The following is a 23,561-nucleotide window of genomic DNA, read 5'->3' on the forward strand; positions in this document are numbered from 1 at the left end:
TCCTTGTGACGGGACATCCCAGTTCTCGGCCTTGCTGCCAGGCCCGCTCTCCTCTGACCCTTCCAGAGAGAGAGAAGGAGCCCCCTTCTTCAAATGTGTTCAGTGTACAGTTTTCACTCCATTACAGGAAAACTCCACTCACTCTCCTCAGGGGTTAGCACTGTGCTGGGTTGATCATCTTCTGTGGTGGGCACTCTTTGGGCCCCATCCAGGCTCCTCTCCAGGCTTCTGTGTGCTTTTGCTTCTAATGGTCTAAAGTTGAGACTCTTTGATCTGCTTTAAAGAGCCAGGGGCAGGCAGGCACAGGAATGTGAAAGCCCCGCTCCCTGGCCTGAAGTTGGGACAAACTCAGAGGCGTGACATACTCCAGAGCTCCCCAGCAGGGTCAGGCTGAGGCTGGCTCTCCACCTGAGATCACACCCTCAGGGTTCCTCCCCTTCCCAGTCCCCCGCTTCTCTCACCCCTTTAAAGGTCTCCCTGGAAGCACTTACTTTAAAAAAATCACTCTCATACGAATCCTCACCTCAGGGTCTTCTTCTCGGGAACCAACCTAAAGCAGCACCTTTCTACCCATTTTTAAGTGTAGTCAAAGGCTCCATAATTCTCAGGCAGTACATTCCCAAAGTGCAGCAGGACAGCCCAGGGTCTCTGGTGTGATAAGTCAAATCCTTTTGAGTTCTCTCCCCAGCAGTGTGGGATGAAACTGCGCCACTTTACCGCTCCAGTCCCCAGTGGGTAAATGCTGGGCAAAATAAACATCTGTCCCAAGGACAAAAAAATCATTCTCAGCAACAAAGTTAAATCCGATTAAAGAGGACAAACTTTCCCCAAAGCAATACAACTTGAAAAGAGGTGCTCTACCCAAAATTAGATTCTATAATTGGCCAAGCTGATTCTCTTCCCTTCTTCTACCTCCTGCCCGGTTGCCAACCATACACAGGAAGTAAGTCCATCGCGCGCTGTTGTGAAAGAACAAGCCATCTACGCTGAGAGCCATTTTTAGTAATACGACGACTCCACAGGGGCTTTGACAAAAAACGTCTCTTTTCTCTGGTCCAGTGATTCTCAAACTATGGTGCCAGGACCACCAGCAGCAGCATCTGGGAACTGGTTAGAAGCACAAATGCTCTGACCCCCGCCTGACACCTAGTGAAGCAGAAGCTCTGGGGTTGGAAGCCCTCCAGGAATTCTGAGGCATGCTCGAAGCTGAGAACCACTGCTTCGGTCAAGTCAGGCATCTTCTGTCTTTAATCTCTGTAAACATTTTTTCAAATTCTCAGGAGAGAAAGTAGGATTGGCTGTTACTAAGGAGTTTCAATCCTCGATGCAATCATCTATGGCAAGGAGAAAGGATGAGTAGAATGAGGGGAACTCTGAGAACAAAGAAGCCTCCGTGAACTACTGCATCCACCATTATTCACTGGTCTAGGAGTCATGGAAGAAGTCATCTATGATGTACTAGAATACAATGGATCAGGTCAGCCAAATATAGAGGTCTTCATGACAGTGATTTTGAAAAATGGAAACAAAGCAAGTTTCTCTGCTTCAGACTGTTTAGCAGTGCCTAATATTGAGATGAGCGCTCCTCTAGTGTGTTCTTATAACGTGACTGAATTACCCCATTAGTGTACATACTGTCAAAATTGCTTGCTTTTTTTTGTCCCTATATTGGAAGCATCTCAAAGACAGGGACTATTTCTTGTTCACCTCTGCATCTCTAATGACTGTACCACAGTTAGGTGATCAATAAACATTTCTTACATGTTGAATAAGTAAAAAGAAACGAGGCATCAAAATAATGTAGTCAATTCCTAACTAGAGGAAAGCCCTGGGATTAGGATTGAGGGTTAGGTTCTTCCATTTACATAAGTGACTCAAGGCAGCTCTAAACAAAATCCAGGTAGACCCAGAAGTACTTTGTGGTAAAGTGGTAGGGTAGGGTGACAACAGTGGAAACATTTGACAAAGGAAAGGTCCTTTTTTGTTTTTTGTTTTTGGTGCTTGCAGAGTGTAAACTCTTTCCTCCCCTACCCAGTTCTATCGAGATATAATCAACATACAGCACTGTATATGTTTAAGGTATATAGCACAGTGATTTGATTCACATATATTGTGAAATTATTGCCCGAGCTGTCCAGGTCTTTGCTCAAAACCCACCAACCACTGCCTTTAGCAGGAGTTAACATAATCTTTAAATTAAAGGGTCCAGAGATAAGAAAGGAAGCTACAAAAACAAACAAACAAAAAACACAACGAGATGGAACCAGCTGGGACCAAGACAGCAACGAATCTGACCTCCAACAGACCCTGAGTCTCATTATTTGCTGATTTTACTACATTAGCATATTTAAATGATATGCCTACTGGTGGCCATGACCAGACATTAAGGATCAAAAAAGGATACAAAGGGAGTGGCGCCCACTCCCTCGGAAAAAGCCCTGCCCCTTCCCCAGTAGACTAATGCATATGCCTCCCCACCACTGGCCTCACTCCTCCTCCCTGTGTCTTCACTCTTTAAAATTAAATCCCTCTCACCAGGTGGGCAAGAAGATGACCTGTGAACTTAGTTCCCCTTCTCCATTCTTTGGCCACTGAATAAAGCTTGTGCTGAGTCGATCTCAGCTCAGTTTTGTTACTACTCGGCTGCTCTAACCTGAGCGGAAAAAGAACCCTCCCCTGCCGAAGCAGAGAGCCTTGACCCAGGATAGGGCCTGAACAGGGTCCATACGACAATAATTTTAGTTAACATCCATCATCTCAAATAGGTACAAAAGAAAAAAAGAAAAAGGAAAAAAAGGTTTTTTACTTTATGTTAAGAACCCTTAGGGTTTACTCTTAACAACTTTCCTATATACCACACAGCAGTGTTAACTATAGCCATCAGGTTGTACCTTACATCCCTAGTACTTATCTACCTTATAACCGCAAGTTTGTACCTCTTGACCACCTTCCTCCAACTCCCCCTCCCCTCATCCCCCACTCTGGTAACCACATATTTGATATCTTTTTCTATGAGTTTAGGGTTGTTTGTTTGTTGTTTGTTTTAGATTCCACATATAAGTGAAATCATACAGTATTTGTCTTTCTCTGTCTGGCTTATTTCACCTAGCATAATACCCTCCAGTTCCATCCATGTTGTCGCAAATGGCAGGATTTCATTCTTGTTCACGGCTGAATAATATCCCATTGTGCATATATATACCACAACTTCTTTATCCATGCATCTGTTCATGGACTGGAAAGGTCTTTAATTGGAATCTTAAATTGCTTTTGCCTCACAAAGGAGAGGCCTGCGGTTGCTTTTCAGACCCCAGAAAATAACATTTTTTCCATTAAAATCTACTGTTTTACTGTAAGGAATTTATGCTATTTCCTGGGCTCTCAAACCCTTTGTGAAGCTCCAACCATTTGGAGGACAGGGCAAGTTTTGAGGGGAGGGATGTGAAATCTGAAGACTGAGTATAAAAGGGGTGGGGGGAGCAGAGCAAACATAAAGAAAAGTGGGTTTGGATGGGGTGCTCGAGACCTTTGCCAAGCAAATACGTTGGGGAGGGGGAGATGGGGAATGTCATCTGGTTTTTTAGAAAGGGGGTTTTAAGTTAAGGACCATTTATTTTAAGAGGCATAAACGTAAAACTACAATTTAAATCGCCTTCCAGGAGTGAAGACCTACAACTAATTCATAAGCAGAAGGGGATCAGAAAATGCCACATCTGTGGGACTTCCTTGGTGGCCCAGCGGCTAAGACTCTGCACTCCCAATGCAGGGGGCCCAGGTTCCATCCCTGGTCAGGGAACTAGATCCCACAGGCCGCAACTAAGAGTTCGCATTCTGCAACTAAAAATCCCGCGTGCCACAACTAAGACCTGGCACAGCCAAATAAATAAATATTAAAAATAAAAAGAAAATGCCACCCCTAAATATGCCACCTTGACATAAGGATTATTTTGAGCTAAAGGCAGTTAAGAAGCAACAAATGCAGAAAGAACTCTCTGCCCTCTTCCTATCTGCCTAGAAGCAGAGCACAAATTTCTCCTTGTAAAAGTGTTCCCACTCCCCTCTCCCACACCAGGAAGAGGAAAACCACCATTATCACCTGACACAGAACCTCAGTCCCAAGATGGGTCCGCATAACAAACCTTACTAAACAGCTTTTATCTTCCACTTGTTTCTCCCATATATTTTACCTGCCCACAATTTACTGCCCCTGGAATCCCAAACCCCTTGTTCTTTGTCTTATCACTTCTCCACAAACTTATCACCCCTTGTTAAAATGGAATATAAGCCCCTGGATCTAAGTGCCTGCTGGGGTCTTTACTTCCTTTTCTGTGAGGCCCTCATGTGCATATGTAATAAACCTTTTCTCCTGTCAATGTCTATTGTCAGTTTAATTAGCAGGCCCCAGCTACTGAACGTAAAAGCATATAGGAAAAGTTTCTCTCTCCCTGCAATATTTTCTTGGGTCCTAGAGAAACAGCTTTTATCTTAAGATGTGGAAAAGAACAACTTTAGGTTTTTTTCACAAGTTTTGGATTTTGTCTTCCTCTCTTTTGTTGTATGTGTTCATCTTGGTGGTTTCCTTGATTTTTCCAGTCAGTGATATCTGCATGATTCAGATCATCCCAGGCTTCCCTGTACCCAACCTTTGACGTAATTGATGATAAAGGAAATATAAAGACTTTGAGACATAGGTTTTTTTTGCCACACCATGCGGCATGTGGGATCTTAGTTCCCCGACCAGGGATTGGACCCGCGCCCCCTGCACTGGAAGTGTGGAGTCTTAACCGCTAGATCGCCAGGGAAGTTCTGAGACATAGTATTAAGGTGAATTTACTTCTGAACAAGAGAGGGGAAACCTGATCGAACACAGCAGGATTAAGTCCTATGGGATGGAGTCTTCAAACTATCAAATAATAATTCAGAGACAATTAAAGTATTGAGGATTTACTTATATTTAGGGACTACACAAGGGAGTACAGCTCCCACGGAGACCCTCTCAGACCAAAAGCAAGGGTGGGACTTATAAAAATCAAACCGAGAAAGTTTCATAAAGGATGACTGGTTGAACAAGACCAAGTTTGTCAGTTCAAGATTGGTTCATTGTAATGAAGCCGGGCACAGGCCATTTACGGAACCCCAAGTCTGGTTGTGGTTTTTAGGAACTGTGTTTACCCATCAAGTCTGTTATGTTGACCCCAGATATGCAGTTGAGTTATACATAGGCTGCAAAAAGTCACAGTTGCATCATGAAGCCATTTTTCTGCTGATTTGGACCAGTTTTCCAGTAAGTAGCTGCTCGGTTCCTTTTAGTGGGGCCCTGACCACGCACTGCCTTGCAATTTCTCATACCCTCGTGGCTCAGGATTCTGCAAACCTCCTACTTTGCTAAACCCAGGGTTTGTCACTGTGACCAGGAACATCTCCATAATTAAAAGTTGATGGTGACAGACATTCTTCGCTTGACCAAACTTCAGTCAGGCTCTTGAACCTTCTCCTAGGCCCATCTGCACACTTTCTTGTAGAACCTATTTTTGGCAAGAACCCTGCTCAATCAGTTTAACCAGAACTCCCTCCCCTGGATATCTGATCGCCCTCAATATATGATCAGGTTCCTCATCCTCCACCATCCCCCAGGTAATGTCTGACCACCCTGCCTTGTTTTCAGTAAAGAATCCTATTAGGTCAGTTGAGCTAGAACCCCCCCCCCCCACCCTTACCCCTGATGTTTTCTCTTAGTAATTTTCTATCCACTGACCTTCCACCCTGCTCCTTGGCTATAAATTCCCACTTGCCCATGCCATATGTGGAGTGGAATCCAATCTCTCTCCTCCAGTGGGCCCTATACCTATCCTGAGGGTCTGGAATATACTTTTCTTTAACAATGATTCATATCTGAAGGGAGACTATATTAAGTGGACAAGGTAGAAAAGAATGTATCTGTGTTGGGAGGTACCCAAGGCCACCCCTAGGTTTGATTATTCACTAGAACTCACAGAACTTTTTTCTATTGGAAGCTGGTTTTTTAACTGGAGGCTGGTCACACAGGCAGCCTCGGCCTAGCAGGTATAAAAATTCTCGATTCTTGGAAGGAAAGCAGGTGTTCAGCATAAACCATGTTGTTCGTACAGTGCAGGCACAGTGAGCTAGTCTTATCAGCTAAGAGTGGGAACTCTCTCCACAATCGAAGTTTCCAGATGCCATTCAACAGCCAGCCTAAGCAGGCCTTTAGCAGGCAACCTAAGCAGGCTTTCCAAAGGACTGCAGTCAGGCCTGCTATGTGAACTCTTTTCCGCACATATCCTCATTTGAAATCATTCTTTATCACGTTCAACTGTTTTATTTAGGGCACCACGGACAACATAAATATTTCTATAAAAGATTTATCAATCTTAAGGAAGATATCTACTTCTCCACTTAAGTTTTACAAAGATTTTGCTCCCTGGATTAATTTTTTCTGTCAGATCTCCCAGACAAGGGATCAGCAAATTATGGCCTGTGCGCTAAATACAGCTTGCCCTTGCTTTTGTAAATAAAGTTTTATTGGAATGCAGCCATGCCCATCCATTTATATATTGTTTACAGCTGCTTTTACACTAGAAGGGCAGGCTAGGATAGTTGTGACAGAGATTGTATGGGCCTCAAAGCCTAAAATATTTACTATCTGGTCCTTCAGAGAGGAAGTTTGCTAACTCCCATCCTAGACCAGAAGAAGTGCAAATAATCAGCTTTCTTTTAATACTCTCAAGAATGTTCTTCAAAATATGTATTTCCTGTTTTGAATATAGTGTTCGTCTAATAAGGAGAAAACATTGAGAATAAGACCATTAGACGGGCATTAACTCTTGGGATGGTTTTCTCCATCTAAGTAGTTTACTTCTGCCCAGTACACAGAATTGTCACAATAATGGCTAAAATGTTCTAAGAAAAAGTGTTCTCCAATAATACAAAGAATTGTTGCTATATTTATTTTTTTATTATTATTTTATAGCACCAGGCTTCAGAGTGCTGGAAGAAATCTGATATTGGAGAAAGTGACCCCTTCTCTTGGTTTTGGAAATTCCCTAGTGATCATTTATGGGCTTTAAGACAGTTGGTTTAAAACAATTTCTCTGAAGGCAATTTTCAGAGGAGAGGGTAGGCTGTTCCTTGAAGTCTTACCACTCATCCTGATCAAGCTTGGGATGTACAAACCCTACGGTCAACCTCACATTGTTTTGGATGGAATAGAGCTGAAAGCAGTTTCTAAATGTCCCCGCCTCAAGGATATTATACGGACAAGATTTACTGATAGACAAAGAAAGAGAAAACCAGACCAAAACAGTTATTGTGAATTTCAGGAGACCAGCTGTCCATGGACGTCGAAATTCTGCACAGGAAGTTTAGGGTTAAAAGTGCAATAATCGGGCTTCCCTGGTGGCGCAGTGGTTGAGAGTCCGCCTGCCGATGCAGGGGACACGGGTTCGTGCCCCGGTCCTGGAAGATCCCACATGCCGCGGAGCGGCTGGGCCCGTGAGCCATGGCCGCTGAGCCTGCACGTCCGGAGCCTGTGCTCCGCAACGGGAGAGGCCACAACAGTGAGAGGCCCGCGTACTGAAAAAAAAGGGCAATAATCATTTCTAACTGCGCTGGGACTTGTAGAGGCAGGAATTTGTAGAGGGGTCATTCCAACACCCAGAGCAGCTCTCAAGTGGTACTACCCTTGAGTCTCCCTCATGTGGGAAGACAAGATGAGGCCCAGGAACTCTCCAAGCTCTAGACACAGAAGCAAATCTCTCTTCAACAGGGGTCTGCTGCAGAATGGATAACAGGGGGCCGAGACCACAGGTGGTGGGAGTGACTCTGAGAAGTCCATAATCAAGGTGAACGAAAGGAAGATACAGAACCTTCTCACGCACTTCTAGCAACCTAGGCAAAAACACTGAATTGCAGAAGCAGCCCTATCTGATATTCATTCATTCATCCGTATTCATCCACTCAGGAAATATTTATGGATTATGTGGTACGTGCTAAATGCTAGGTGCTGAGTAAAAACTGCAGCTTACAGTATAGTGGAGGAGGCGGACATGAAATAAATAGGAGCAGCATAACATAATGGTTAGTAGAGTGACTTCAAACTACTCGGGTTCAAATGCCAGCTCTGCCACTTGCTATTCTGAGCAAGTTCACTTAACCTCTCTGGGACTCAGTTTTCTCATCTATTAAGTAGGATTAATAATAATACCGACCCTCTCTGAGATGAACCAACTGTAACTGCACACAACGTGGGTGAATGTTGAATGAAAGAAGCCAAACACAAGGGTACACGCTGTATGACTCCATTTACGTAAAGTTCAAAAAGAGGGAAAATGAAATCTATGGGGTCAAAAGTCAGGATAGTGGTTACCTGAAGGAGACATGAGGGGGACTCCGGGGTTCAGGTAATACTGTGTTTCTTCTTTGTCTGCTGGTTACACGAATGTGCTCACTTTGTGAAAATTCACTGGGCTGAACATTCATGTGAACTCTTCTACATGTACATAACAGTTCCATAAAAAGTTGGGAAATAACTATAGGAACAAAGCTAAAAGACAGATTTAGGGCTTCCCTGGTGGCGCAGTGGTTAAGAATCCGCCTGCCAATGCAGGGGACACGGGTTCGAGCCCTGGTCCAGGAGGATCTCACATGCCTCAGAGCAACTAAGCCCGTGCACCACAATTACTGAGCCTGTGCTCTAGAGCCCGCGAGCCACAACTACTGAGCCCGCGTGCCACAACTGCTGAAGCCCATGTGCCTAGAGCCCGTGCTCCGCAACAAGAGAAGCCACCGCGATGAGAAGCCTGCGCACCACAACGAAGAGTAGCCCCCGCTCGCCGCAACTAGAGAAAGCCTGCGCGCAGCGACGAAGACCCGATGCAGCCAAAAATAAATAAATACATTTATGTAAAAAAAAGACATATTTAGATAAAAGACAATTTTTATGCACAAACATGTCCTTTATAGTTTTATTTATCCCTATGAAAAATTAGAGACAGCCTAAAAGTCCAACAGCTTTTTAAAAGATAACCATGGTGACTGTAACAGAAAAATTCTCACAATCTATTACTAATTGACCAAAACAGAACATAGCATTTTGAACACATACTACAACTTTATTTCTGTAATCATTAAAATCTATTATTAAAAAGGAAAAATAATGAGCTCATTGGGTTGTTGGAAGGATTAAATGGGATATTACATTTCAAGTGCACAGAAGAGTACTTAGCATGTAGTAAATGCTCAGTGATGTTAACTGTTACTGTTTCTATAAAATATATAACTGCACACAGTGAGAAGAAATATAATGAAAAATGTGGTGTTATAAGAGTAGATCCAGGATCCAGGTTAGGTTTTCAAAACAAAGGATTCCTGTCATCCAGGACGCCATGATGCCGACCCAGAGCATTAACCAGAGGCTTTGCACTCAGAGTCCAGAGCCACCAACCTCGGCACAGGCCACAAATGAACACCCAAACAGAAAGGACTGCAGACACTCACTGACAACAGCAATAATACAGTACATGGACATAGCTTGTTATGGTTTAAGAAGTATTTTCACACAAAAAGACTCATGTAGGTATAACAACAAACCAGTGAGGTAGATAATATTCCCAGTCCTCAGATAAAGTGACTGAGCTGTAATGACTTCTTTTTTTTTTTTGTGGTATGCGGGCCTCTCACTGTTGTGGCCTCTCCCTTTGCGGAGCACAGGCTCCGGATGCGCAGGCTCAGCGGCCACGGCTCACGGGCCCAGCCGCTCCGCGGCATGTGGGATCTTCCAGGACCGGGGCCCGAACCCGTGTCCCCTGCATCAGCAGGCGGACTCTCAACCACCACGCCACCAGGGAAGCCCTGTAATGACTTCTTTAACGTAACCCAGAAAGGGGAAGTACTGAGGTTTGAGCTTCATTTGTCTATACGTCCAACTTCAAAACATGCATTTCCCCCAGTGCCCCAGACCTTCCACAATCTGGGCAGCTATAAACAGACACAGAAGACACTCTGCATCCCATTCCTGTCCCTTGGAATCTGGGAAGGAAAGCAGAAGAGTGCACTCTAGCCTTTCCTTCTATTGAAGGACTACTGTCTGGGAAGGAAAGAAATTGAGCCAGTCAGATCTCCTTGTACACATGCTAATGACAGACCTCCTAGCAAACACTCCAATAGTAGGACAGTCTTTATCTATGGAATACTCTGAGGAGGATGTACTTGGTTTGTCTGGCATTGTTTGTGGTAAACAAACCTGGAACATACGTATTTATGGGGCACGGCTCCCTGGAAAATGTAAGTTATGTAACAATCAGAGTAGAAAAAATGGAGACATACCATCACCAAAGTAGCTTTCTTTTCTTGTAAGTGATGACTTTGACATTGCTTAGAGATCTTATATGTTAAATCTGACCTGGTATGTGTCTTAACGTGGCAAGAAAGGGCCAGGAGAGCTGCACTGGTAGTCCCTGACTTCCCATTGCTTTGTCTGTGCTCATTACCTGTACCCTTGAAATTATCAGTAAAGCTTGATGCTGGGTAAGATGTGTGATTCTTGTAAGTCTGATTTGCCAGTTTGATCCCTGTGTTAGCTCAGAAACGATGGGTATATAGCAGTAAGTACAGCTGAATTTTTGGGGTGTCCAAGGAGCACACTCAATGTGAAAACATCTTCAGACCACAACCCTTAGGGGTTGAGCCGCATCAGGGGACACCCCAGGAGCTCCAAAGACATGAATAGCCCAAATGAGGGCAGAGTCACTCCAGATGGGGTTTCACTTCCCAAAGGGGACAGGATGATTCCACTGAGAGACAGACAGGTCTTTCTAGATGGTCACAAGTTCCTGAACCAGAACCTTAGCCCTGGAAAAGACTCAACATTATTTTTCACTACTACTCAAATCCACACCCTGGTTCACATTCCAAGTTTGCCGGTGGTACTTTAAAGACCATTTGATAGAAAAAGAAAGAAGAAATCTTTCTTCAGAAGGCTTACCTGGTCAAAAGTCACCTCTTCTACAATGTCCCTGACTGTCGTGCTTGGTTTCGATCACTTTAATTAGCAACTGGTCCCTAGGGAGACCCCCAGATACTCCTTGCATTCTTTCCTTTTGTCATAAGTAAGCCCAAGTACTACCCACAAGCTTAGACCCAGGACTACCTTGTCAATACTTCAAATACTAGGCAAATGCAGAATTTTCCATTACTCATCCATAAGCTTCTCTTACTGAAGCAGGGAAAGGAAGTCCATAGGAAGTCACCTTGTCATAGCCAATAGGTTGACGATGGCTCAGAATAAAGCAAATGTGCAATCCTCCCCACCCTACCCCTGCAAATGCACAAACAAAAGTTGTTCTTCGATCATTAGATAGAGCACAGTCTCCTGTGGAGGCATGCTGTTATTACAAACATAAACGCCTCATCTCCTTGTACGTAATCCATCTCCAGAGAGGATTCTTCTGCTCTGCTTGGAAATTAGGTCACAACTTTTAACTCAAAGCTATAGTATATGAAAGCTAGATCTTCCAGTGTGAGCACCTAAGGAGGTATCATAGTGGAGTAGGGGGGCCATAGCTGACCAGGAGGAAATGAATAAAATTATCTAAGCGGTTTCTGGTGGTTGTATCTTAGTTACTGAGCCTCATTAAAATATTTATCTGGTCAATACATATTGTAAAGCATGCTGTGTTCTGTCTTACATGTGGGAGTAGACTCTGTCTACTTGGCTAATGGGTACAAAAGCCTGAAGGCACCAACGTTAGGTGGAGTTTACTGGCTTTTTATAATTCTTCATTAAAAAAAAATCCCACAGGCGCACAGCAGGCTGGCCGTAGGCGAAACTGAGAGAGATGAAGTATACCTTTGGATTTACCATTATTTTCTTTCTCTCCCTGAAATAGCCATTCCCCTCATACGAAAAGTATCCTTTCTCTAAATGTTACAGTCCTGAGCTCACCCCGCAAAATACTTTGCTGTGTCCCAAAGTTCTCTATCGGGTAACAGAAACTCTGAAATTGTAACCATCCACTTCATTCATTCATTAATTCACTAAACATTATTGGGCACTGTTTTGTGTCAGACATTTTAAGTTGCTGGGGACAAAAGAATGTGTAAGAAAGATCCTTCCCTTCCTTCTTCCCTGCCCACAAAATCCTATTATTTTGGCCTCATAAAAATCTTTTGGAGGGACTTCCCTGGTGGTCCAGTGAGTAAGACTCCAAGCTCCCAATGCAGGGGGCCCGGGTTTGATCCCTAGTCGGGGAACTAGATCCCGCATGCCCGCTGCAACTAAGAGTCCACGTGCCGCGACTAAGACCTGGCACAGCCTGCCTAAATAAATACATAAATAAATAAATATTTTTAAAAATCTCTTGGATTCTCTCTTCCCTTTCTACATCCCTGCCACCATCATTCTGACTCAGCCCTGGTGAACTAATATTGGATCTGCTGCAGTAGTCTTAACTACCCATCCTCTTTGCATCCTTTTCCTTCAAACCCAGTCTCCACATATGAGTTAATATTCCTAAAATGTTCTTCTTGCTCCAAGCTGCCCTCAGATCCTCTATGATCTGATCCTTACCTGCCTTCCTAGATGTACCCATTCCCATTCTGTAATAGTTATGCCAATCTGCTTAGGTTCTTGGACTACACTATGGTCCTGTGCCTCTGCGCCTTACCATGTGGAAGATTTTTTGCTAACAGTTTTACTGAGATATAATTCACGTACCATACAATTCACCCACAAAAGTGTCTAATCCAATGGTTTTTGGTATATCTACAAAGTTGTGTAACCATTGCCACATTGATTTTAGAACATTTTCGTCAGCCCCAAGAGAAACCCCTTACCCACTGGCTGTCACTCCCCATTTCTCTCCAATCCCCTCTCAGCCCTAGGCAATCATCAATATACAATTTTTTCTCTATAGATTTGCCTGTTCTATACATTTCACATAAATGGAATCATGTATTTAGCCTTTTGTGTCTGGCATCTTTCATTTGCATAATGATATAGCATGTATTAGTACCTTATTTCTTGTTATTGACAAATAATATTCCATTGTATGGATATACCACGTTGTATTTATTCATTCATCAGTTGATGGACATTTGGCTTCTTTCTATTTTTTGGCTATTATGAATAATGCAGCTATGAATCATTCATGTACAAATATTTGTGTGAAAATACGTCTTCAGTTGTCTTGGGTATACACAGGCATACCTTGGAGATATTGCAGGTTGGGTTCCAGACCACCACAATAAATTGAATACCACAATAAAGCGAGTCACATGAATCTTCTGGTTTCCCAGTGCATATAAAAGTTATGTCTACACTATACTGTAGTCTATTAAATGCACAATAGCATTATGTCTAAAAAGATGGACATGCCTTAATTGAAAAATACTTCATTGCTAAAAAATGCTAACCGTCATCTGACAACACAGGGTTGCCACAAACTTTAATTTGTAAAAAACATAGTACCTGTATCTTGGAGTGGAAGTGCTGGATCATACGCTAACTCCATGTTTAACCTTTTGAGGAACTAGCAGGCTGTTTTCCAAAGTAGCTATATAATCTTACATTCCCAAGAACAGTGTATGAAGGTTCCAGTTTCTGCACGATCTTACCAGCTCTTATTACTATCCGCTTTTTTGATGAGAGACATCCTAGTGGGGGTGAAGCGCTATCACACTGTGGGCTTGATTTGCATTTCCCCGATGATTAATCATGCTGAGCATCCTTCCATGTGATTATAGAGATCTTCTTTGGAGAATAGGTACCTCTCTGCTTTACACTCTTCCCTTGTCTTGAATGCCCTCTCTCCCACCTTGGTCCCCATTCCTGGTTTGTTGAGAACTTCTACTTATCCTTCAAACTCTGGCTTAACCATCATATTCTCTCTGAGGTCTTCCTTGACTCTCCCAGGTAGAACTAGCTCCTTTGAGCCACTTGTGTATGCTCTGCAACACTTATCACCCTGTGTTTTCTAACACGTAGGAATGCCCCCACACCACAGACTTGGGGCTTGGTCATGTAACTTGCCTTAGCCAATGGAACATGGACAGTTATGACTTATACCACATCCTAATACAAGCTCTCATGCTGTTCTCGATATGGCTTTGTTCCCCTTTTTGACCTTCTGCCTTCCACCATGAGAACAGCTCCAGATAGTATCTGCTCTCCAGCTTGGGTTCCAGAATGAGAAGACACATGGAGCTAAGTTGAGCCCAACAGAGCCCAAAGGTCCCCAAATGAATTCTGCCAAATTATAGTTTTTTGCTACTCAAAAGTGTGACCCAAAATGAAGCATCCACGTTTATAATATTTACAAATATTGATATTTACAAATATTCAGTGCAATGCTTCTCCTCTGAAAGAGGCTGAGAAATCTTACAAACTGATGCTTAGGAGGAATCCTGAAAAGTGATCTAGTAACACTTTTCATCGCAGATAGGCTTCACTTCAAACATGTGAGAACATTTTTAAAAAGAATTCCAGTAAAGAATAACATAGTAATACAGGAATAAATTTAATACTTAATGCACATGTGTAATGGTGGGATTCTGCTTTACATCTAACTTATTTCTTCATGCTATAGTTTAAATTATTTTCCTAAACCTTGGAGAAACGGAGGAAAACTGATCTCTGCTTCTGCGATAGAGATTTTTATCTAGGAGGTTCAACCATAAAACAGTGGTTTAAAAGATACAGGCACCCCTATGTTCATAGCAGCACTATTCACAATAGCCAAGACATGGAAACAACCTAAATGTCCAGCGACAGATGAATGGATAAAGAAGATGTGGTACATATATACAATGGAATACTACTCGGACATAAAAGAGAATGAAATATTGCCATTTGCAGCAACATGGATGGGTCTAGAGATTATCATACTAAATGAAGTAAGTCAGACAGAGAAAGACACATACCGTATGATATCACTTATATGTGGAATCTAAAATATGACATAAATGAACCTATCTACAAGGCAGAAACAGACTCACAGACATAGAGAACAGACCTGTAGTTGCCAAGGGGGTGGGGGAGGGATGGACTGGGAGTTTGGGGTTAGTAGATGCCAACTATTACATATAGAATGGATGGACAAGAATGTCCTACTGAATAGCACAGGGAACTATGTTCAATGTCCATAATGGAAAAGAAAATAAAAAAGAATGTGTGTGTGTGTGTATGTGTGTATATATATATATATATATATATATATAAAACTGAGTCACTTTGCTGTACAGCAGAAATTAACACAACATTGTAAATCAACTATACTTCAATAAAAAATAAATAAATAAAACGGTGGTTTGGAAAGAGAGAAATTTTGTTCCTCAGAGGACATTTGGCAATGTCTGGAAACATTTTCGGTTGCCACATCTGTGGGAGAGTGGTGATGGTGGAGGGTACTACTGGCATCTTGGGGGTAGAAGCCAGGGATGTTGCTAGACATCCTACAATGCATGGGACAGCCCCCATAGCAAGAACAAAATCTAGCCCCAAATGCCGATAGTTGTAAGGTTGAGAACTCCTGCTATAAACTATCAAGACTGGTGGTAAGGATGGGTGAAATGAGTCTCATTATTTTTTTTTTTTATTACTGAAGTATATTCACACTTAACCTTTGAGACCATCCCATGGCCTCAGTTGGCTGCACTGCCAACATCAATTCCTCATCCCCACCCCCCAACTTTCCCTTCCAACAGCCATCAATTTCTCGGGGGTGGAGCATTTGAGCAAAACTAAGCCAGTAAGTGCACTCCATCTCTCTATACAATGATTTGTTCACAGGTAGGCATGTGGCATGCTCTAGGCCAATCAGGGTGAATATTAGAACTGCTGCTGGAAAGGCAGCAAGTTCTCTTTCTCCTGCTAGAAGTGAAGGAAGAAAAAGGAACCTTAGGTATTGCCTGCAGCCATCTTGAGACTGCAACAGGATGCATCTTTAGGTTGAACGACTCTGCAAAAAGCAGAGTGGAGACACAAAATCCTTGCTGATGTATTTAGGCTACTGGATCAAGGCTCTCCAAAAGCCAAACTAGTCTGTAAACTTTTTGCTTGCAAGGGTTATAAATCCCTTCATTATTTAAGCCATTTTGAGTTACATTTTCTGTCACTTGCTATCAAAAGCAACCTACTAATATAACCATCCTTAACACTTTTCTCCAAGATTGAATGTTGACAGTGACTCCAAAAGGAGGGAATGAATTAATCTAGGATGGTCAGGAGTATGGATGGTTTGAACAAACTTTGCAGGTGATTCTCACGTTCCTTTGCTTCTCTCCTCTCATCCCCAGTGCCATAGACTGAGCGTTTATGCCCCACCAAAATTCATGTTGAAACTGAATCCCCACTGAGATGGTATTTGGAGGTGGGGCCTTTGGGATATGATTAGTGCATTTATAAAAGAGACCCCCAAAGCCCCTTGGCCCCTTCTGCCACGTGAGGATATAGTGAAAAGATGGCCATCTACGAATCAAGAAGCAGGCCCTCACCAGACACCAAATCTGCCAGCCCCTTGATCTTGGACTTCCCAGCCTCCAGAACTGTAAGAAATAAATTCATGTCGTTTATAAACCACCTGTCAACTAAAAAAAAATGCACAACCTAAAAGTTGAGAGTTATGTTTTATTCGGGGGACATACTGAGGACTTCAAGCCTGGAGGCAGCATCTCAGGTAACCCTGAAAAAACTGCTCTGAGGAGGTGAGGGGGGAGCTAGGATATATGATAGTTTTGCAACAAAGGGCAGGTAGTAGGAACAAAAGATTACTGTTAATTAATGAAAGCTAGAAATCTCAAGTTAAGGAATTTAGCACTTTTCTATGTTTGAGAAGATGCAAGAGTCTGGGCTCACTGAAACCATTCCTTTGATATGCGCCTCAGCTATCTGGGGCCAGTATCCTGTGTTTTCACATCCTGAGTTCCCTCAGGGCTCACCGTGGGGAGTGGCTGCAGTCCGTTGGCTGCTAGATGGCAGGTATTCTTTGTTTCCTTCCTGAGTTCCCTCAGGGCTCCTCAGCTCACCTCCCGATGACTGTGACATGCTTTGTTTATCGATATGGCAGGCAGTATTTTATTTCTCACACCCAATCTATGGTATTCTGTTACAGCAGCCTGAACAGACTAAGACAGAAATTGGTACCAAGAAGTGGGGTGCTGCTATAAAAGAATACATAAAAATGTGGAAGCGGCATTGGAACACGGTAATAACTAGAGGGGTTTTGAGGTGCACGCTAGAAAAAGCCTACATTTCTGTGAACGGGCTAAGACACCCGATAAGAAACATTATTTTCCTTTTTTTGCGGAAAATCATCCCCTGGGTTTTCTTCTTTGAAATACCTGCCGCAAGGTGAAGGTGAAAATCAGATATCACTCTAGCTCAGTGGTTCTCAATACTCGCTGCTGCACGTGGGAATGAACTGGGGAGCTTATTTTTTTTAATTGAGGTATACTTGATGTACAATATTATGTAAGTTTCAGGTGTACAACATAGTGATTCACAATTTTTAAAGGTTATATTCCACTTATAGTTATTATAAAATATGGCTATATTCCTTGTGCTGTATAATATATCCTTGTAGCTTACTTATTTTATACATAGTAGCTTGCGTCTCTCAATCCCCTCCCCCTATCTTGTCCTTCCTGCCTTCCCTCTCCCCACTGGTAACCAAGTTTGTTCTCTACATCTGTGAGTCTGTTTCTGTTTTGTTATATTCATTAATTTGTTTTGTTTTTTTGTTTGTTTTTTGCTGTACACGGGCCTCATCACTGTTGTGGCCTCTCCCGTTGCGGAGCACAGGCTCCGGACGCTCAGGCTCAGCGGCCGTGGCTCACGGGCCCAGCCGCTCCGCGGCATGTGGGATCTTCCAGGACCGGGGCATGAACCCGTGTCCCCTGCATCGGCAGGCAGACTCTCAACCACTGCGCCACCAGGGAAGCCCCATTAATTTCTTCTGTTTTATTTTTTAAGTTCCACGTATAACTGGGGAGCTTTAAAAGCTCCTAATACCCAAGCCACCTCCAGAGATTCTGATTTAATCAATCCAGTGTTTGGCTTCCTGGTCATAGAATTTTTTAAAGCTCCCCAAATGATTCTAATGTGCAGCCAGAGTTGAGATCTCCCTGGGCTTCACGCAGCATAGAATCTTATAAATGCCGTTCAACAACCTCTTTATCTGCCAGGCTGACCATTTTGTTCTTAGTCAGTGATTTTTGTGTATGGTTTTTGGAACTTTAAGACATTGTCTGAATCATAAATTTTCATTAGCTACAGATGAGACGAAATTGCATGGTTTCCCAAAAGAAAATTACTTAATACTTTATGCTTGCTTAATGTTTCTGATTAGGAAAGACCCAACATGGGAATAGAAGTTTCATATTAAAGCAAATCAATAGACCATGAGACAGAAAAATGTTCAATGAACACCTCTCTGGGCATCTTAGAGGGGTAAGTTCCTGGGCTATTAAAGACAGGAACTGTCACACATACATATATACACACACACCCCCCCCACTAATAACCTATTTCCTTCGGTCTAATTTATTCCCAAATAGCAGAAATAGGGACTATTCCATTGGCTTCAAAACCTGTGACACTTCCTCCTCTCTCTCAGGCCCCAATGCTAGGATATTACAGATGCCACAAAACCCAGACTGATCAGGGAATTGACCTTCATCACCTTGATGCAGCATAAACTTAGGGATTTTCTTCTTGCAGCTGAGGATCACACGATGTAGAAAAATAATTCCAACTGGTCACAGGATAAGAACAGTGAAGACCTCAACAGAACATTAGACCCACATTGCAGGAGGGTTATCCAGGAAGAGAAGGAACCAGAATTCTCTGGTTAAGTCTATTTCCTATTGTTCTGACAAATCCAGTTCCCATCAGAATGTTCACATGCCCCCACCTTTGACTGGACATGTGGAAACACTGTAGCATCAAGTGCTGCAGAAAACTGTTGTCTCCACCTGGAACTGCTGTGTTCTACTGAGACCAGGAACTGGTCTCCCTGTCGTTGGTTGCCTCACACTAGAAGCTGTTCCTTCCTTGCGCAGTAAGTCAGATTGCCTCAGCACCTACATCAGAAAGGCTCTAGATTCCATTCATCCAGAACGCGATAGATAGCAATGTCAGGACAGGTCGGAGAAAAGCAAATTGGAAAATCCCTCACTTCAGCAAAATATAGGAATTGGCTGATGAGGGGAAAAAGCCAACACTTAAAGAATTTCCAAATGCCCATCATGGTAACAAATAGCTATCTGTTATATTTCTCTTCTTTTTTCCCCAGTTTGCTGCCTTTGCAGGATCCCCTCTAAATGCTATTTTGAATTCTCTGTAGCAGTTGATAATTGAAAGTTATACACATTCTTGTGGATAGATTGAGCACCATCATAGCATGATCCAAATAGGATTCTGCTGGTTTCTGAGGTACAAGAAACATCGTTTTTATATTTCTTTTTTGAATTAACTTACTTGGAAATAATTTCAAATTCACAAGCTGTAAAAATAAACATTGTACAAAGAACCCTGTATATCCTTTACCCAGATTCACCTATTCTCCACCCCTCTCTCTTTGCAAATTTCATACGTCATGGCCCTTGATCCCTAAATATTTCTGTGTGTACTTCCTAAGAGTAGAGCTAGTCTCTTCCATAACCACAGTACAGTTACAGACTAAATGGATGCCAGACATTGGGTTCATTGTTAGCTGCTGGGTTTTTTAGAAGTAATTTTTGTAATATTCTGTAATTCTTGGTAAATAATTTTGAGCTTTCCTCTGGGATGCAGTTAAGTTACTTGGAAACAATTTGATTCTTTCAAATCTTGCTTTTCAGCTCTGTTACGCTGAATCAGACCAGAGCAGCCTTTAGTCTAGGCCTAGCTCGATCCCACTATTGAGATAACACCTTTCTAAATACTCTACCTAATGCCCACATAGTACAAGGGTTCTCCAGTCTAGCAAAAGGGAAGATGAACTACTCCCAAACTTGTGTGATCGCCAAGAAGTTTTCCACTTGATACTTTTGGGAGATTATTTCCCTGGCCTCAGCTAGTTTCCTTAAAAACTCATGTACAAAAAAAAAAAAAAAAAACTCATGTACAGATCAGCACTAAGCGGACGATTCAAGGGAGCCCCTCTGCAGACCTCCAGAGTTCAGTCTCCAGGCAGCACTCTCCTCTCTGGTCCCCCACCCTGCGAATCCTAGCCACCGTGGCCTCTCCAAATTCTCAACTATGTCTCCGCAACTCAGGAAACCTGGGGGTTCTGTTTGCGTTGCCCGTCCCTGCACTGAGGTTTGCAAACTGGCTCCAGGCAGTAAACAGGGGCAATCATAGGGTTCCCCTTGTTTGTGTCTCTTCTCTTAGGGATCTCTGTCCTGTGCTGCCTATCGTCTAATGTCTGCGAACCATCGTTTCGTACATTTTCTCTGCTTCTTTAGTTGTTTAAGGTAGGAGGGTACATCTGGCCCCTGTTACTTCATCGTGGTCAGAACAATGTTTTTGCCTAATCTACTGTCCATATTTCAATTTTGTCAGTTGACCTAATAATGTCCTTTATGGTATTTTCACCTCCCCTGCAGTATACGGTTCAGTTTAGGCTCAGGTGTTGCCATTTAGCTGTCATGTCTTTTCAGACTCCTTTAATCTCAAACACTTCCACGGCCTTTGCCTTTTATGACACTGACATTGAAAGAATACTGTGCCACCTCCTTTTCCTCATTCTGTGTCCAGCTGATATTTCCTCAGGATTGGATTCAGATTATACATTCTCAGTCAAAATACTACATAGGTGACATGTATCCTTTTCAGGGTATCACCTCTGGAGCTACATGGTATCCATCTCTCCTTCACTGGTGATGTTAATTTTGGTCACCTGGACTAGGTGTTGTCCAATTTTTCCATTGTATACTTACTATTTTTTTCCTTCCCTTGCTGCTAATGCGCCATCTCTGGGGAGACACTTAACAACCATGGAATATCCTGCCAATCAAAACTTCCCCTACATTTAGTATCTATTGATGATTCTTGCCCGACTGAGGCTTTATTATGATGGTTGCAAAATGATAATCTTCCAACTCTAGGACTCCCTCCACAGTGACCCTTGGCATTGTCCTTGTAAGCAAAAGCCCACCACCCTTCTCCCCCATTTATCCATGTATATACCTGTTTTTCCATTGGTTTATAATTCAGTACTGTAATTAATTATTTTGGTGCTCAAATTGTCTAAGATTCAGCCTGCAGAAGCCCCTTCAAGCTGGCTGCTCTGTACTTGTGGCATGTCCCTAACATTTTTCTGATCACTTCCTTACTTCCTGACATATCAGGATATTCCATGCTCCTCTTGAATCGATCTTGCTACTTCCCTGGAATCAGCCAGAGAAACATAGTTTTAAAGTGTGAAATGAAACTCTGACATACACAACTGGCTTTCTTCAAGATCTCAATCCAGGAGAAAAGAAAAAATTCTCTCGGACAACCAAGTCATTTAAACTTGTGTCCCACACTACCAATTAAGAAGCACAATAACTGACGAAAGCACTATATATAATGCTACCTATAAACCCACTAAAATGGAAAATATTTGGAATATAAACTGACTTATACTCTCTTCTATCCATAAAAGTTACTCACAAGTTAGTTCATATATGGTTAATTTACATATTCCGGATCACAGAAGTTTCATTACATTAATATATTTTGCATAGCACTTTATAAGCATCAGCTGTGTTCGACTGCATTAACCCAATTTCTTCATCTTTCCCAGTATCCATACCATTTACTGTGTGACTTTACACATCTTTCCATCAAAAGGCCAGGTATACAAGCCCACTCCTTAATTTTCAGTTCAGCCACGTGGCTTGCTTTGACCAATGATAGATATGACACAGGACAGGCTTGTAAAAGTGCTTCCACAATGGGGCTTGTTCTCTTGCGATCTTGCACTCCTGCCATTTCCATGAGAAGGATATATCTGGGTTAATCACGCTTGTCCAGCCCTGGGGGGATCGGTCAACGTTCCAGCCATGTGAATCCAGGCAACATCGGCAGAGTTGCCCAGGAAGCCCAGCCTAGATTAGCTAAAAGCTGTAGATCTATGAGAAACAAATATTTATTGTCATATACCACAGAGGCTTGTGATTGTTACAAGGCAAATGCTAACGAATATGTTAGCTAATATAATACTCCAATATCCCTCACTAGACAGGTAGAACGGATATCATTACCCTCTCTTTACAGATGTGGAAATGAGCTTCCTAGAAGTCAAATGATTTGATCATAGTTCTAGAGCAAGTAGGTGGGAGAACAATATTTCAGAACCTAGGTTTTCAGAGTTGGATTCCAGGGCTCTTTGCACTGCACCTCTTAGTAAAGCTGCCTCGAAGAGTGGAGTTTAAGGGCATTCCTGTGGAGTCACATGTTCATCAGGGGTCCTACGACAAATGCTTGCCGAGCTACACTCTTCGCTTGGCCACCTAAGACTGCGGCTGCTTCACCCTTCCTGACTGGAAACCACCAGACTTGGAGCAGAGAACAGACTGGCATGTCATTATAATTGGTCACAGTAGTAGCCAGTTTATTCTCTGTTCCGGAAGCTATAACCATTTGAGTTCAGCTCACAACTTATTACAAATTGAAATGAATATCCATGTTCTTCTGAGTAAAGAACCACACACTTCAACAACAACAAACAACCAAACAAAATAAGAATTACGGAATTGTAACTAAAGCCTAGAGTTTGATAAAGCAGGGCTGTTACATTTTCTTAATGTCTTCACACAGGGGAAATCATTAAAATGATATTTAAGTTCTTTTTTGTACCACCGTGAAAGATCTAAAATTTTCTTTAGCTTAGAAAATATCAACAGGCAGTGTGCTGGGCACTCCCGCGGCTCCGTCTCCTGCTACAACGTTGTGTAGACGGCACAGACCCAGGGGCGCCCCTCGCTCCCGCCTCCGACCACCTCCAGCCTGTGTTCCACTCGCAGCCTTCGGAACCAGCCGCTCAGATGTCCTCGGCCACCGGGACCGCCAACACCATATTCTGAGCTTAACTCCATAAAGCCGCCGTCAACCGCCTGGTCAACATGCATCTGCCGGCCTCCCGCACCTACCTCTCTCTGGGCTCCTATTTCCACCGCCACTACGCGGCTCTGGAGGGCCTGGGCCACTTTTTCCGCGAAGTGCCCGAGGGGAAGCGTGAGGGCGCCCAGCGCCTCTTGAAAATGCAAAAGCAGCGCGGCAGCCGCGCCCTCTTCCAGGACGTGCAGAAGCATCTCAGGATGAGTGGGGTGAAACCCAGGACGCTGTGGAAGCCGTCGTGCTCGCGGAGAACCTGAACCAGGCCCTTGTGGACCTGCACGGCCTGGGCTCTGCCCGCACAGACCCCCGCCTCTGTGACTTCCCAGAGAGCCGCCTCCTAGATGAGCAGGTGAAACTCATCCAGAAGATGCGCGCCCACCTGACCAACCTCCGCAGGCCGGCTGGTCCCCAGCGGGGCCTGGGCGAGGCCCTCGTGGAAAGGCTCGCCCTCCAGCACGAGTAG

At 43.2% G+C, this 23,561-nt stretch overlaps 1 pseudogene; it reads left to right on the plus strand.

The window, feature by feature from the left end:
• Nucleotides 1-1,434: 1,434 nt before the first annotated feature.
• LOC101337031 (ferritin light chain pseudogene) lies at nt 1,435-23,561 on the plus strand (annotated as a pseudogene).

The sequence above is a fragment of the Tursiops truncatus genome, chromosome X (assembly GCF_011762595.2).
Source record: "Tursiops truncatus isolate mTurTru1 chromosome X, mTurTru1.mat.Y, whole genome shotgun sequence".
NCBI classification, from domain to species: Eukaryota; Metazoa; Chordata; class Mammalia; order Artiodactyla; family Delphinidae; genus Tursiops; species Tursiops truncatus.